The sequence below is a fragment of the Triticum aestivum genome, chromosome 5D (genome assembly GCF_018294505.1).
Source record: "Triticum aestivum cultivar Chinese Spring chromosome 5D, IWGSC CS RefSeq v2.1, whole genome shotgun sequence".
NCBI classification, from domain to species: Eukaryota; Viridiplantae; Streptophyta; class Magnoliopsida; order Poales; family Poaceae; genus Triticum; species Triticum aestivum.
This window is the reverse complement of record NC_057808.1, coordinates 361225015-361240533: the sequence shown is the minus strand read 5'-3', so window position 1 is coordinate 361240533 and position 15519 is coordinate 361225015.

Genomic DNA, 15519 nt, shown 5'->3' with positions numbered 1-15519 from the left:
CTATATTCGGAATACATGCCTACATTACATTGATGAATTGGAGCTAGTTCTGTGTCACCCTATGTTATGATTGCTACATGATGAACCGCATTCGGCATAATTCTCCATTACCGATCCAATGCCTACGAGCCTTTCACATACTGTTCTTCGCTTATTTACTTTTCCGTTGCTACTATTACAATCACTACAAAACCCAAAAATATTACTTTTGCTACCGCTACCGTTACTTCCATACTACTTTGCTACTAAATAATTTGCTGCAGATATTAAGTTACCCATGTGTGTCTGAATTGACAACTCAGTTGCTAATACTTGGAATATTCTTTGGCTCCCCTTGTGTCGAATCAATAAATTTGGGTTGAATACTCTACCCTCGAAAACTGTTGCGATCCCCTATACTTGTGGGTTTTCAAGACTATTTTCTGGCGCCGTTGCCGGGGAGCATAGCTCTATTCTTTGTGTCACTTGGGATTTATATCTGCTGGTCACTATGAAGAACTTGAAAGACGCGAAAACAAAAATTTCTCCCTCAAGTACGAAGGGAGGTAAGGAACTCCATCTAGCTCTGCACTTGATTCACCTTCTGTTTTGAGTAAGCTTGCGACACCTAAACCTGCTTCTGCTATTAATTCTGATATGTCACATGTTATTGATGATGCCACTTCTGCTATGGATGATACTTATGATGAAACTACTTCTATGCTTGATACTACTATGCCACTTGGTGAATTTCTTGATGAACAACTTGCAAGGGCTAGAGAGAATGAAATATTGAAACTGATAATATTGATGAAAGTGATGATGAAGATTCTCCCCCTAGATTAAGAATTGCCTGTTGTGCCTGAGGGCTATGTTATGGATGAAGAAACTGCTAGAGACTTTCTTGCTTGTAGTGATAGAAGTGATCTTAAGAAATTATTAGCTAAGCTGAAACAAGAAACTTTGAATGCTAGAATGAAATATGATCCTGCTTACGCTACTTCACCCATCTTTGTTACTGATAAGGATTATGAATTCTCTGTTGATCCTGATATAACTACTTTGGTTGAATCAGATCTTTTTTATGGCTATGAATCTGAAACTGTGTGGCACATCTTACCAAATTAAATGATATAGCCACCCTATTCACTAATGATGAGAAAGCTCGCTACTATTATATCCTTAAAATGTTTCTGTTCTCATTAAAGGGTGATGCTAAGATATGGTTTAATTCTCTTGATCCTGGTTGTGTGCGTAGTCCCCAGGATATGATTTATTACTTCTCTGCTAAATATTTCCCCGCTCATAAGAAACAAGCTGCTTTAAGGGATATATACAATTTTGTGCAAATTGAAGAAGAGAGTCTCCCACAAGCTTGGGGGAGGGTTCTCCAATTACTTAATGCTTTGCCTAATCATCCTCTTAAGAAAATTGAAATACTTAATATCTTTTATAATGGACTAACCGATGCTTCCAGAGACCACCTGGATAGTTGTGCTGGTTCTGTTTTCAAGGAAAGAACACCAGATGAAGCTGAAATTCTATTGAATAATATGTTGACTAATGAAAATAATTGGACACTCCCTGAACCAACTCCTAAGCCAACTCCGAAGAAAAGGGGTGTTCTATTTCTCAGTCCTGAAGATATGCAAGAAGCAAAGAAATCTATGAAAGAAAAGGGTATTAAAGCTGAAGAAGTTAAGAATTTACCTCCTATTGAAGAAATACATGGTCTTGATTTACCGCCTGTTGAAGAAATATATGATCTTAATTCATCACCTATTGAAGAAACACATGGTCTTGATAACCCGACACAGGTAGTAAAGGTAAATTCTCTCTATAGATATGATAAAACTGAAATCCCTCCTACTAAGTTTGCTAGCCAATGTTTGGATGAGTTTCATAATTTTATGGTTAAGCAAGAAGATTTTAATGCTTATTTTGGTAGACAATTAAAACAAAATGCTTATATGATTGAACACTTGGGTAATTATATGTCTAGAGTTAAAGGTGAACTTAAACTCATTAGTAAACATGCTTCTATGGTTACCACTCAAGTAGAACAAGTAATTAAAGCTCAAAATGATTTGCTCAATGAATTGAATAGTAAGAATAATGACTATGCGGTTAGAGTCGCAACTAGAGGGGGTAAAATGACTCAGGAACCTTTGTATCCTGAGGGCCACCCTAAGAGAATTGAGCAGGATTCTCAGAGAAATAATGTAGATACACCTAGTCCTTCTAAAAAGAAGAAAAAGAAAAATGATAGGACTTTGCATGCTTCTAGTGAACCTGTTGTAGACACACCTGAGAATCCCAATCATATTTCTATTTCTGATATTGAAACACAATCTGGTAATGAACATGAACCTAGTGATAATGTTAATGATGATGTTCATGTTGATGCTCAACCTAGCAATGATAATGATGTAGAAATTGAACCTGCTGTTGATCTTGATAACCCACAATCAAAGAATCAACGTTATGATAAGAGAGACTTTGTTGCTAGGAAGCACGGTAAAGAAAGAGAACCATGGGTTCAGAAACCCATGCCTTTTCCTCCCAAACCATCCAAGAAAAAGGATGATGAGGATTTTGAGCGCTTTGCTGAAATGATTAGACCTATCTTCTTGCGTATGCGTTTAACTGATATGCTCAAAATGAATCCTTATGCTAAGTATATGAAAGAAATTGTTACTAATAAGAGAAAGATACTAGAAGCTGAAATTTCCACCATGCTTGCTAATTATACTTTTAAGGGTGGAATACCTAAGAAACTTGGAGATCCAGGAGTACCCACTATGCCATGCTCCATTAAAAGAAATTATGTTAGAACTGCTTTATGTGATCTTGGAGCTGGTGTTAGTGTTATGCCTCTCTCTTTATACCGTAGACTTGATTTGAATAAGTTGACACCTGCTGAAATATCTTTGCAAATGGCCGATAAATCAACTGCTATACCTGTCGGTATTTGTGAGGATGTGCCTGTTGTGGTTGCAAATGTTACTATTTTAACGGACTTTGTTATTCTTGATATTCCCGAGGACGATAGTATGTCTATTATTCTTGGAAGACCCTTTTTGAATACCGCAGGGGCTGTTATTGATTGCAACAAAGGCAATGTCACTTTTCATGTTAATGGTAATGACCGTACGGTACACTTTCCGAGGAAACAACCTCAAGCTCATAGTATCAACTCTATTGGAAAAATTCCATCGATTATTTTTGGAGGTTTTGAATTTCCTCTTCCTACTGTCAAGAAGAAATATGATATTCTTATTATTGGGGACGTCCATATCCCCGTTGAGGTAACATAGTGTTATTCCAAATTTCTCCGGTTTCATGCAATTCGGAATGAGTTTGTTAACAAGACGTGATCAACCTTGTTAGTGGATTCCTTTTGATGAGCATGAGATGGATGAAGTTAGAAAGCACAACCTTCTGTACCTTCCTTTTACTTTCTGTTATTTAGAATAAATAAAGTAAAATAAGTATTTTCTGTCTGTTTTCTGAATTATCCGTGCAATATAAAAATACGCCGAAAATAAAAGTTCTCCAAATGCCCTAAAATTTAAATATGTCTTTTTCTGGAATATTTGAGAACATTTGGCACTGAGAACACATCAAGGGGAGCTGGCACCTGGCCGCGAGGGTCCAGGGCGCGCCCCCTGCCTAGTGGGCCCACGGTGGCTCCCCTCCACTTATTCCAGCCACCACACACTCCTTCTTCCTTCCAAAAAAATCACCAACCAGCTCAAGCACGAGTCCTAGCTCATTTTGCTGGGATTTTCGATCTCCTTGCTCAAAGCACCTCTCACAAAACTGCTTTGGGGGATTGTTCCTTGGTATTAGACTCCTCCAGTGGTCCAATTAGTTTTTGTTCTAGTGCTTTATTCATTGCAAATTTGTGCTGCCTAGGTGACCATGTTCTTGAGCTTGCATGTCAAATTTATATGGTTCCAAGTAGTTCTAATGCATGATATAGTCTCTAGGCACTTGTGGGAGTAGTTGCTATCAATTTTGTTGAGCTTGGTTCACTTTTATTTGAAGTTACTAAAATTTTCAGAAAATTTTTCAGAGGAAGAAATATGTTTAGGAAAATGTACCAAGGTGGCCCTTCAAGGAAGCAAGGACCCAGGCTCGCAATGCGCGATGCCGACGATGAACCACCAAGGGAAGCCCCAGTGCGGGCTTGTGAATGGCCTTCGGAGGACTTTATGGATCGAGCAGGAATTAAGGAAGAATTTAACGCATACGTGCGTAACGCTAATCTTGTGAGCTTCGAGGCAGAGAAATGCCGTCAGTACCATTATCTCACTAATTCCTTTGTGAGGAGGTTTGAATTTTCATCATCACGCAATTCTCAAACTGTCCTGTTTGATATTTATGAAAATTCTTATACTATGGGTTTAGAGGATTTTAATACCGCTTGCAAACTTCCACAATGGGGTAGTCCTAGTGAACCCCGTAAATCTGAATTTAGAGATTTTCTTGCTAGTATAACTGTGGGGGAATCTAGAGACATAGCACAAGCTACCATAGGGAGCATTCACTTTCCTGCTATACATTATTTTGCTCTCTTCATAGGTAGGTGCATAAATGGTAAGGATGAAGTATGTCACATGTGTGTCCCTGATCTCAGTGTTCTCAGGAGCGCTGTATTAGGAGATAAACATTATAATTTGGGAGCCATTGTTGCACGTAGGTTGCATAATAATAGATTTAATGGAGATTTCTTTGGTGGAATTTATGCAACCTGTTTAGCTAATTTTGTTAATATACCCATTCGTGATTATGATATGGAGTTGCCTCCTGTTTATTTAGATTATGAGGCTATGGTTCATCATCATATTGTTGAGAGGAACGATCAGTTCCTCCAGTACCGACTAATCTTTGACAGACGACGCACCTATCACGTCGCTCTCCCTTCTCCTACTTTCTTTGACTTTGAGGCGAAGGGGAGATATTTCATAACCAGGGAGGAGGCGAACGAGTACGAGAGGAGGGCTGAGATAGCTTGCCTCCGAGCTGCAGCCCACGATGCAATAACTGCTGCATCACAGTACGACCCCAATTATAACTATGGATATCCGCCAGGCTAGCCGTGGCAATAGACCAACTTAGGCCAAAAGCCTAAGCTTGGGGGAGTACGTATTTCTCACCGACATTACATTTATGTTCACACACTCATTGCTAGATGTCGGTGCTCATACTTTTTCACTGTAATATCCATGCTAGTTTATTTTTCCTTTTTATGCTTTCTTCTTGTGTGTTTGATAAACCTTAAGAAAAACCAAAAAAAATTAGTAGTAGCTTTTAGCTAGTTTACTTTGTTGTTGTAGTAGTAGTAATTAAAAGAAAAACCAAAAATATTTCCCGTTCTTCTTTTGTTTGTTGGGAGCTTTCCCGTGTATATAGTTTTATTTCTTTTCTTTTCTTTGGGTGTCGATAGGAGAAGACCATAATAAAATTATTGAAGTGGCTCTTATATGCATTATTGTTGATTTAACCAAGAGCCCATATTGCCTTGTCTTCTCCTGTTTATTGAATGCTCGCAGATTCCAGCTTAGTCCAATACACGTGCACTATTATTATTATTCACATCGTTCGGTCGTGCAAGTGAAAGGCAATTATGACGATGCATGATGGACTGATTGAGATGAGAGAAGCTGGTATGAACTCGACCTCTCTTGTTTTTGTAAATATGATTAGTTCATCGTTCCTGATTCAGCCTATTATGAATAACATGTTTGCAATGACAATTAGAGATTATAGTTGCTTATGCCATGCTTAATTAGCTAGGAGCTTATAGTGGTTTACCTTGCATGCCAACATGCTATTAAAATGGTTGTGATGTGGTATGATGGGGTGGTATCCTCCTTTGAATGATTTAAGTGACTTGACTTGGCACATGTTCACACATGTAGTTGAAACAAATCAACATAGCCTTCATGATATTTATGTTCATGGTGGATTATATCCTATTCATGCTTGCACTCAATGTTTATTAATTTTAATGCATGTTCATGACTGTTGTCACTCTCTAGCTGGTCGCTTCCCAGTCTTTTTCTAGCCTTCACTTGTACTAAGCGGGAATACTGCTTGTGCATCCAATCCATTAAACCCCAAAGTTATTCCATATGAGTCCACTATACCTTCCTATATGCGGTATCTACCTGCCGTTCCAACTAAATTTGTATGTGCCAAACTCCAAACCTTCAAATGAAATTCTGTTTTGTATGCTCGAATAGCTCATGTATCAACTAGGGCTGTCTGTATCTTCCATGCTAGGCGGGTTATTCTCAAGAGGAGTGGACTCCGCTCCTCACTCACGAGAAAATGGATGGTCACCGGGATGCCCAGTCCCATGCTTTATGCAAATCAAATCAAAATAATTGCAAACAAAACTCCCCCGGGACTCTTGTTAGTTGGAGGCACTCGTTGTTTTGAGCAAGCCATGGATTGGTGCTTGTTGGTGGAGGGGGAGTATAAACTTTACCATTTTGTTTTGGAACCGCCTATAATGTGTGTAGCATAGAAGATATTGCCATCTCTTGGTTGTTATGTTGACAATGAAAGTATGCCGCTCAAAATATTATTTATCTCTATTTCAAAATCGAGCTCTGGCACCTCTACAAATCGTTGCTTCCCTCTGCGAACGGCCTATCTATTTACTTTTATGTTGAGTCATCACCCTCTTATTAAAAAGCATCAGCTGGAGAGCACCGCTGTCATTTGCATCCATTACTATTAATTTGTATTGGGTATGACTATGATTGGATCTCTTTTACCATGAATTACAATGTCTAGTCAGTCCTTGATCTTTAAAGGTGCTCTGCATTTATGTTTTGTGGTCTCAGAAAGGGCTAGCGAGATACCATCTTGTTATATCATATCAGGATTGTTTTGAGTAAGTGTTGTCATCCAAGATTTATTATTATTACTCGCTAGTTGATTATGCTATTGATATGAGTAAACATGAGACCTATGTGTTATTGTGAATATGGTTAGTTATAATCTTTGCTGAAAACTTGAATGTTGGCTTTACATATTTACAACAACAAGAGCAAACAGAGTTTGTAAAAGTTTTTCTTTATCACTTTCAGTTTATCAACTGAATTGCTTGAGGACAAGCAAAGGTTTAAGCTTGGGGGAGTTGATACGTTTCCGTCGTATCTAATTTTCCAAACACTTTTGCCCTTGTTTTGGACTCTAACTTGCATGATTTGAATGGAACCAACCCGGACTGACGCTATTTTCAGTAGAATTGCCATGGTGTTATTTTTGTGCAGAAACAAAAGTTCTCGGAATGACCTGAAACTTCACGGAGATTATTTTTGGAAAATATAAAAAACACTAGCGAAAGAATCAAGGCCAGGGGGGCCACACCCTTTCCACGAGGGTGGGGGCGCGCCTGCCCACTGGTCGCGCCCCCTGCCTCGTGGCCCCCCTGGAGCTTCACCGACCTCAACTCCAACTCCATATATTCGTGTTCGGGGAAAAAATCAGAGAGAAAGATTCATCGCGTTTTACGATACGGAGCCGCCGCCAAGACCTAAACTCTCTTAGGAGGGCTGATCCGGAGTCCGTTCAGGGCTCCGGAGAGGGGAATCCGTCACCGTCGTCATCATCAACCATCCTCCATCACCAATTTCATGATGCTCACCGCCGTGCGTGAGTAATTCTATCGTAGGCTTGCTGGACTGTGATGGGTTGGATGAGATTTATCATGTAATCGAGTTAGTTTTGTTAGGGTTTGATCCCTAGTATCCACTATGTTCTGGGATTGATGTTGCTATGACTTTGCTATGCTTAATGCTTGTCACTAGGGCCCGTGTGCCATGATTTCATATCTGAACCTATTATGTTTTCATGAATATATGTGAGTTCTTGATTCTATCTTGCAAGTCTATAGTCACCTACTATGTGTTATGATCCGGCAACCCCGAAGTGACAATAATCGGGACCACTCCCGGTGATGATCGTTGTTTGAGGAGTTCATGTATTCACTATGTGTTAATGCTTTGGTCTGGTACTCTATTAAAAGGAGGCCTTAATATCCCTTAGTTTCCATTAGGACCCCGCTGCCACGGGAGGGTATGACAAAAGATGTCATGCAAGTTCTTTTCCATAAGCACGTATGACTATATTCGGAATACATGCCTACATTACATTGATGAATTGGAGCTAGTTCTGTGTCATCCTATGTTATGATTGTTACATGATGAACCGCATCCGGCATAATTCTCCATCACCGATCCAATGCCTACGAGCTTTTCACATACTGTTCTTCGCTTATTTACTTTTCCGTTGCTACTGTTACAATCACTACAATACCCAAAAATATTACTTTTGCTACCGCTACCGTTACCTCCATACTACTTTGCTACTAAATACTTTACTGCATATATTAAGTTATCTAGGTGTGGCTGAATTGACAACTCAGTTACTAATACTTGAGAATATTCTTTGGCTCCCCTTGTGTCGAATCAATAAATTTGGGTTGAATACTCTACCCTCGAAAACTGTTGTGATCCCCTATACTTGTGGGTTATCAATATGCTTGAAGTATTATTATTTTTATGTCAATATAAACTTTTATCTTGAATCTTTCGGATCTGAACATTCATGCCACAATAAAGAAGATTACATTGAAAATTATGTTAGGTAGCATTCCACATCAAAAATTTTGTTTTTATCATTTACCTACTCGAGGACGAGCAGGAATTAAGCTTGGGGATGCTTGATACGTCTCCAACGTATCTATAATTTTTTATTGTTCCAAGCTATTATATTATCCATCGTGGATGTTTTATATGCATTTATATGCTATTTTATATGATTTTTGGGACTAACCTATTAACCTAGAGCCCAGTGCCAGCTTCTGTTTTTTCCTTGTTTTTGAGTATCGCAGGAAAGGAAAACCAAACGGAGTCCAATTGACCTGAAACTTGACGGAGCTTATTTTTGGACCAGAAGAAGGCCATGGAGTAAAAGAGTTGGGCCAGAAGAGTCCCGGGCTGCCCACGAGGGTGGGAGGCGCGCCCACCCCCCTAGGTGCGCCCCCTACCTCGTGGACAGCCCGGAGACCCCCCTGACTTGTTCCCGACTCCAACACCTCTTATATAACCCCAAACTCCAGAAAGAAACCTAGATCGGGAGTTCCGCCGCCGCAAGCCTCTGTAGCCACCGAAACCAATCTAGACCCGTCCCGCCACCATCCCGGAGGGGGAATCCCTCCCTGGTGGCCATCTTCATCATCCCAGCGCTCTCCATGACGAGGAGAGAGTAGTTCACCCTCGGGGCTGAGGGTATGTACCTGTAGCTATGTGTTTGATCTCTCTCTCTCTCTCGTGTTCATGAGGTGGTACGATCTTGATGTATCGCGAGCTTTGCTATTATAGTTGGATCTTATGATGTTTCTCCCCCTCTACTCTCTTGTAATGGATTGAGTTTTCCCTTTGAAGTTATCTTATCGGATTGAGTCTTTAAGGATTTGAGAACACTTGATGTATGTCTTGCATGTGCTTATCTGTGGTGACAATGGGATATCACGTGATCTACTTTATGTATGTTTTGGTGATCAACTTGCGGGTTCCATGACCTCGTGAACTTATGCATAGGGGTTGGCACACGTTTTCGTCTTGACTCTCCGGTAGAAACTTTGGGGCACTCTTTGAAGTTCTTTGTGTTGGTTGAATAGATGAATCTGAGATTGTGTGATGCATATCGTATAATCATACCCACGGATACTTGTGGTGACATTGGAGTATCTAGGTGACATTAGGGTTTTGGTTGATTTGTGTCTTAAGGTGTTATTCTAGTACGAACTCTATGATAGATTGAACAGAAAGAATAGCTTCGTGTTATTTTACTACAGACTCTTGAATAGATCGATCAGAAAGAATAACTTTGAGGTGGTTTCGTACCCTACAATAATCTCTTCGTTTGTTCTCCGCTATTAGTGACTTTGGAGTGACTCTTTGTTGCATGTTGAGGGATATTAATATGATCCAATTATGTTATTATTGTTGAGAGAAATTGCACTAGTGAAAGTATGAACCCTAGGCCTTGTTTCAAAGCATTGCAATACCGTTTGTGCTCACTTTTATCATTAGTTACCTTGCTGTTTTTATATTTTCAGATTACAAAAACCTAGATCTACCATCCATATTGCACTTGTATCACCATCTCTTCGCCGAACTAGTGCACCTATACAATTTACCATTGTATTGGGTGTGTTGGGGACACAAGAGACTCTTCGTTATTTGGTTGCAGGGTTGCTTGAGAGAGACCATCTTCATCCTACGCCTCCCACAGATTGATAAATCTTAGGTCATCCACTTGAGGGAAATTTGCTACTGTCCTACAAACCTCTGCACTTGGAGGCCCAACAACGTCTACAAGAAGAAGGTTGTGTAGTAGACATCATGCCTCCTAATGATCCTTTAGAACAATATTTGTTAGACCATGAAAATGATATGTTTATGAATGAAAGAAGGGAAATAGATGAAGTATTCTTTAAACAGGGACCTATTTTGAAACACAACTTGCATGTTGAAATTCTAGGGGATCCTCCTCCACCCAAGGGTGATCCCGTGTTTGAACTTAAACCATTACCTGATACTCTTAAATATGCTTATCTTGATGAAAAGAAGATATATCCTGTTATTATTAGTGCTAACCTTTTAGAGAAGGAAGAAGAGAGATTATTGAAAACTCTGAAGAAGCACTGTGCTGCTATTGGATATACTCTTGACGATCTTAAGGGCATTAGTCCCACTCTATGCCAGCACAAAATAAAATTGGAGAAAGATGCTAAACCAGTTGTTGATCACCAACGACAGTTAAATCCTAAGATGAAAGAAGTGGTAAGAAATGAAATACTAAAGCTGCTGGAGGCAGGTACAATTTATCCCGTTGCTGATAGTAAGTGGGTAAGTCTTGTCCATTGTGTCCCTAAGAAGGGAGGTATTACTGTTGTTCCTAATGATAAAGATGAATTGATCCCACAAAGAATTGTTACAGGTTATAGAATGGTAATTGATTTTCGCAAATTGAATAAAGCTACTAGAAAATATCATTACCCTTTACCTTTTATTGATCAAATGCTAGAAAGTCTATCCAAACATACACATTTTTGCTTTCTAGATGGTTATTCTGGTTTCTCTCAAATACCTGTGTCAAAAGAGGATCAGGAAAAGACCACTTTTACTTGCCCTTTCGGTACCTTTGCTTATAGAGTATGCCTTTTGGTTTATGTAATGCACCTGCTACCTTTCAAAGATGTATGACTGCTATATTCTCTGACTTTTGTGAAAAGTTTGTTGAGGTTTTCATGGATGATTTCTCCGTTTATGGAACTTCTTTTGATGATTGCTTAAGCAACCTTATCCGAGTTCTGTAGAGATGTGAAGAAACTAATCTTGTCTTGAATTGGGAGAAGTGCCACTTTATGGTTAATGAAGGTATTGTCTTGGGGCAAAAAAATTCTGAAAGAGGTATTGAAGTTGATAAAGCTAAATTTGATGCTATTGAAAAGATGTTGTGTCCTAAGGACATTAAAGGTATAAGAAGTTTCCTTGGTCATGCTGGTTTTTATAGGAGGTTCATTAAAGACTTCTCAAAAAATTCTAGGCCTCTGACTAATCTTTTACAAAAAGATGTTCCTTTTGTCTTTGATGATGATTGTGTAGAAGCATTCGAAATACTTAAGAAAGCCTTGATTTCTGCACCTATTGTTCAGCCACCTGATTGGAATTTACCCTTTGAAATTATGTGTGATGCTAGTAATTATGCTGTAGGTGTTGTTCTAGGACAAAGAGTTGATAAGAAATTAAATGTTATCCAATATGCTAGTAAAACTCTAGACAGTGCCCAAAGAAATTATGCTACTACTGAAAAACAATTTTTAGCAGTTGTATTTTCTTGTGATAAGTTCAGACCTTATATTGTTGATTCTAAAGTAACTGTTCACATTGATCATGCTGCCATTAAATATCTTATGGAAAAGAAAGATGCTAAAGCTAGACTTATTAGATGGGTTCTCTTGCTACAAGAATTTGATTTGCATATTATTGATAGAAAGGGAGCTGAGAATCCCGTTGCAGACAACTTGTCTAGGTTGGAGAATGTTCTTTATGACCCACTACCTATTGATGATAGTTTTCCTGATGAACAATTAGCTGTCATAAATGCTTCTCGTACTGCTCCATGGTATGTTGATTATGCCAATTACATTGTTGCTAAATTTATACCACCTAGTTTCACATACCAGCAAAAGAAAAAGGTTTTCTATGATTTAAGACATTACTTCTGGGATGACCCACACCTTTATAAATAAGGAGTAGACGGTGTTATTAGACGTTGTGTACCTGAGCGTGAACAGGAACAGATCCTACACAAGTGTCACTCCGAGGCTTATGGAGGACACCATGCTGGAGATAGAACTGCGCATAAGGTATTTCTATTCGGTTTTTATTGGCCTACTCTTTTTAAAGATGCCCGTAAGTTTGTCTTGTCTTGTGATGAATGTCAAAGAATTAGTAATATAAGTAGACTTCAAGAAAGCCTATGAACTATTCACTTGTTATTGAACCATTTGATGTTTCGGGCTTTGATTATATGGGACCGTTTCCTTCCTCTAATGGGTATACACATATTTTAGTTGTTGTTAATTACGTTACTAAGTGGGTAGAAGCTATTCCAACTAGTAGTGCTGATCATAACACCTCTATTAAGATGCTTAAAGAAGTTATTTTTCCAAGATTTGGAGTCCCTAGATACTTAATGACTGACGGTGGTTCACATTTTATTCATGGTGCTTTTCGCAAAATGCTTGCTAAGTATGATGTTAATCATAGAATTGCATCTCCATACCATCCACAATCTAGTGGTCAAGTAGAACTAAGTAATAGAGAGATTAAATTAATTTTGCAAAAGACTGTTAATAGATCTAGAAAGAATTGGTCCAAAAAACTTGATGATGCATTATGGGCCTATTGAACTGCATATAAAAATCCTATGGGTATGTCTCCGTATAAAATGGTTTATGGAAAAGCATGTCACTTACCTCTCGAACTAGAACATAAGGCATATTGGGCCATTAAAGAGCTCAATTATGATTTCAAACTTGCCGGCGAGAAGAGATTATTTGACATTAGCTCACTTGATGAGTGGAGAACCCAGACCTATGAGAATGCCAAACTGTTTAAAGAGAAAGTTAAAAGATGGCATGACAAAAGGATACAAAAGCGTGAGTTTAATGTAGGTGATTATGTTTTGTTATACAACTCCCGTTTAAGATTTTTTGCAGGAAAATTTCTCTAATGGGAAGGTCCTTACGTTATCGAGGAGGTCTATCGTTCCGGTGCCATAAAAATCAACAACTTTGAAGGCACAAATCCAAAGGTGGTGAACGGTCAAAGAACCAAACATTATATCTCAAGTAATCCAATAAATGTTGAAACTAATGTTATTGAAACCGTAACACCGGAGGAATACATAAGGGAAAATTTTCAGAATGTTTCAGACTCCGAAAAGGAATAGGTATGTGGTACGGTAAGTAAACCGACTCCAAAACAGTTCTAATGGCAATTTTTCTCCGTTTTGGAATATTTAAGAAAATAGGAAAATAAGAAGTAGTCCGAAAGGGACACGAGGCATCCACAAGTGTGGAGGGCGCGCCCTACCCCCTGGGCGCGCCCCCTGCCTCGTGGGCACCTCGTGTGCCCTCCGTACTCCGTTTTCTTGCACGATACTTCTTTTGGTTGCTAAATAATCATTATATAATCTCTTGAAGGTTTTGACCACCGTACCACGCAAATATCCTCTGCTTTTGTTTCGAGTTGTTTTTCTGACAGATCTAGATCACCATGACATCTTCAAGCGCCCCCAAGGAAAAATTCTTCGAAAAGGTCATCAACCCCTACCTCGCGGAGGTGCTGCAACACCCTCAAACCATATAGATGCGTGAGGGGGTGCTGCACATCTTCGATGTTGAGGGACCAAGGAGGACCGGAAGCGTGGAGACAAGACTCGAAGCAATGGAGTAGCAAGTTTTCAAGTGCCAAGGGATGGTGGAACGCGGACTCGACGCCAACCACATGATGATCGTGGAGTTCACCAACAACCACAAGCTAGATGACAAGAACATTGGGGAGGCCATCTTCAAGCTTCACGAGAAAATCGAGCACCTCCAAGCCTAGATCTATGACCTGCAAAACCAAAACTGTGAGTATAAATATAGATTCAAGAGGATGAGTTTGGCTGCAGATTTGAGGATCCCGGAGACTCGATCATCCTTCTAGGATGGTGAGCCTATGCCCTGGAAGATGGACGACAAGCCTACATGATCAACAACTCCATCATCACCACCTCCGAAGAAAGAGACATAAACACATGGGTATGGGCACTCCCCTTGGCAACTGCCAAGCTTGGGGGAGGTGCCCCGGTATCGTATCACCATCACACTTCTATCGTTACCTTTTTCTTAGTTTGATCCTTTTGGTAATATCTTGATCTAGTAGAATAAAGTTTTAGTGTGATCTAGTTTTAAGTTTTGTTTTATGATCCTTCTATGTAATCAAGTCCGTGAGCTATATACAATAAAGATTAGTTTTGAGTCTAGGGCTTTGCTATCTTGCTATGATCTTGGAAGAGAAAAAGAAAGAATAAAAAGAAATAAAGAGATCTTATGGAGAGTAATGACTTCACATATAAAGAGCATGATGAATAAAAGTTGTTGAGAGTTGACAAACATAGTTTTAGTCATCGTTGCAATTAATAGGAAGTAATAAAGAAAGAGAGGTTTTCACATATAAATATACTATCTTGGACATCTTTTATGATTGTGAGCACTCATTAAAATATGACATGCTAAAAAGTTGATGTTGGACAAGGAAGACAACGTAATGGGTTATGTCTTCTTACATCCGAAATAAATTATATTATCATGGATCATCCAACATGTTGAGCTTGTCTTTCTCCCTCATGCTAGCCAAATTCTTTGCACCAAGTAGAGATACTACTTGTGCTTCCAAATATCCTTAAACCCTGTTTTGCCATGAGAGTCCACCATATCTACCTACGGATTGAGTAAGATCCTTCAAGTAAGTTGTCATTGTTGCAAGCAATAAAAATTGCTCTCTAAATATGTATGATTTATTAATATGGAGAAAATAAGCTTTATACGAGCTTGTGATATGGAAGAAATAAAAGCGACGGACTGCATAATAAAGGTCCCTATCACAAGTGGCAATATAAAGTGACGTTCTTTTGCATTAAGATTTTTTGCATCCAACCATAAACATTTTATCCTTTGGCAACCACAATGGGTTGGAAAGATCCTGATATATATATATATATATATATATATATATATAAATATATCTAATTGGATGTGGGTTTTCATAAAGCATTATTGTTGACGTTACCCTTGAGGTAAAATGTTGGGTGGCAAAACTATAAGCCCCTATCTTTCTCTGTGTCCGATTAAAACTTCATACTCATAAGTATTGTGTGAGTGTTAGCAATTGTGAA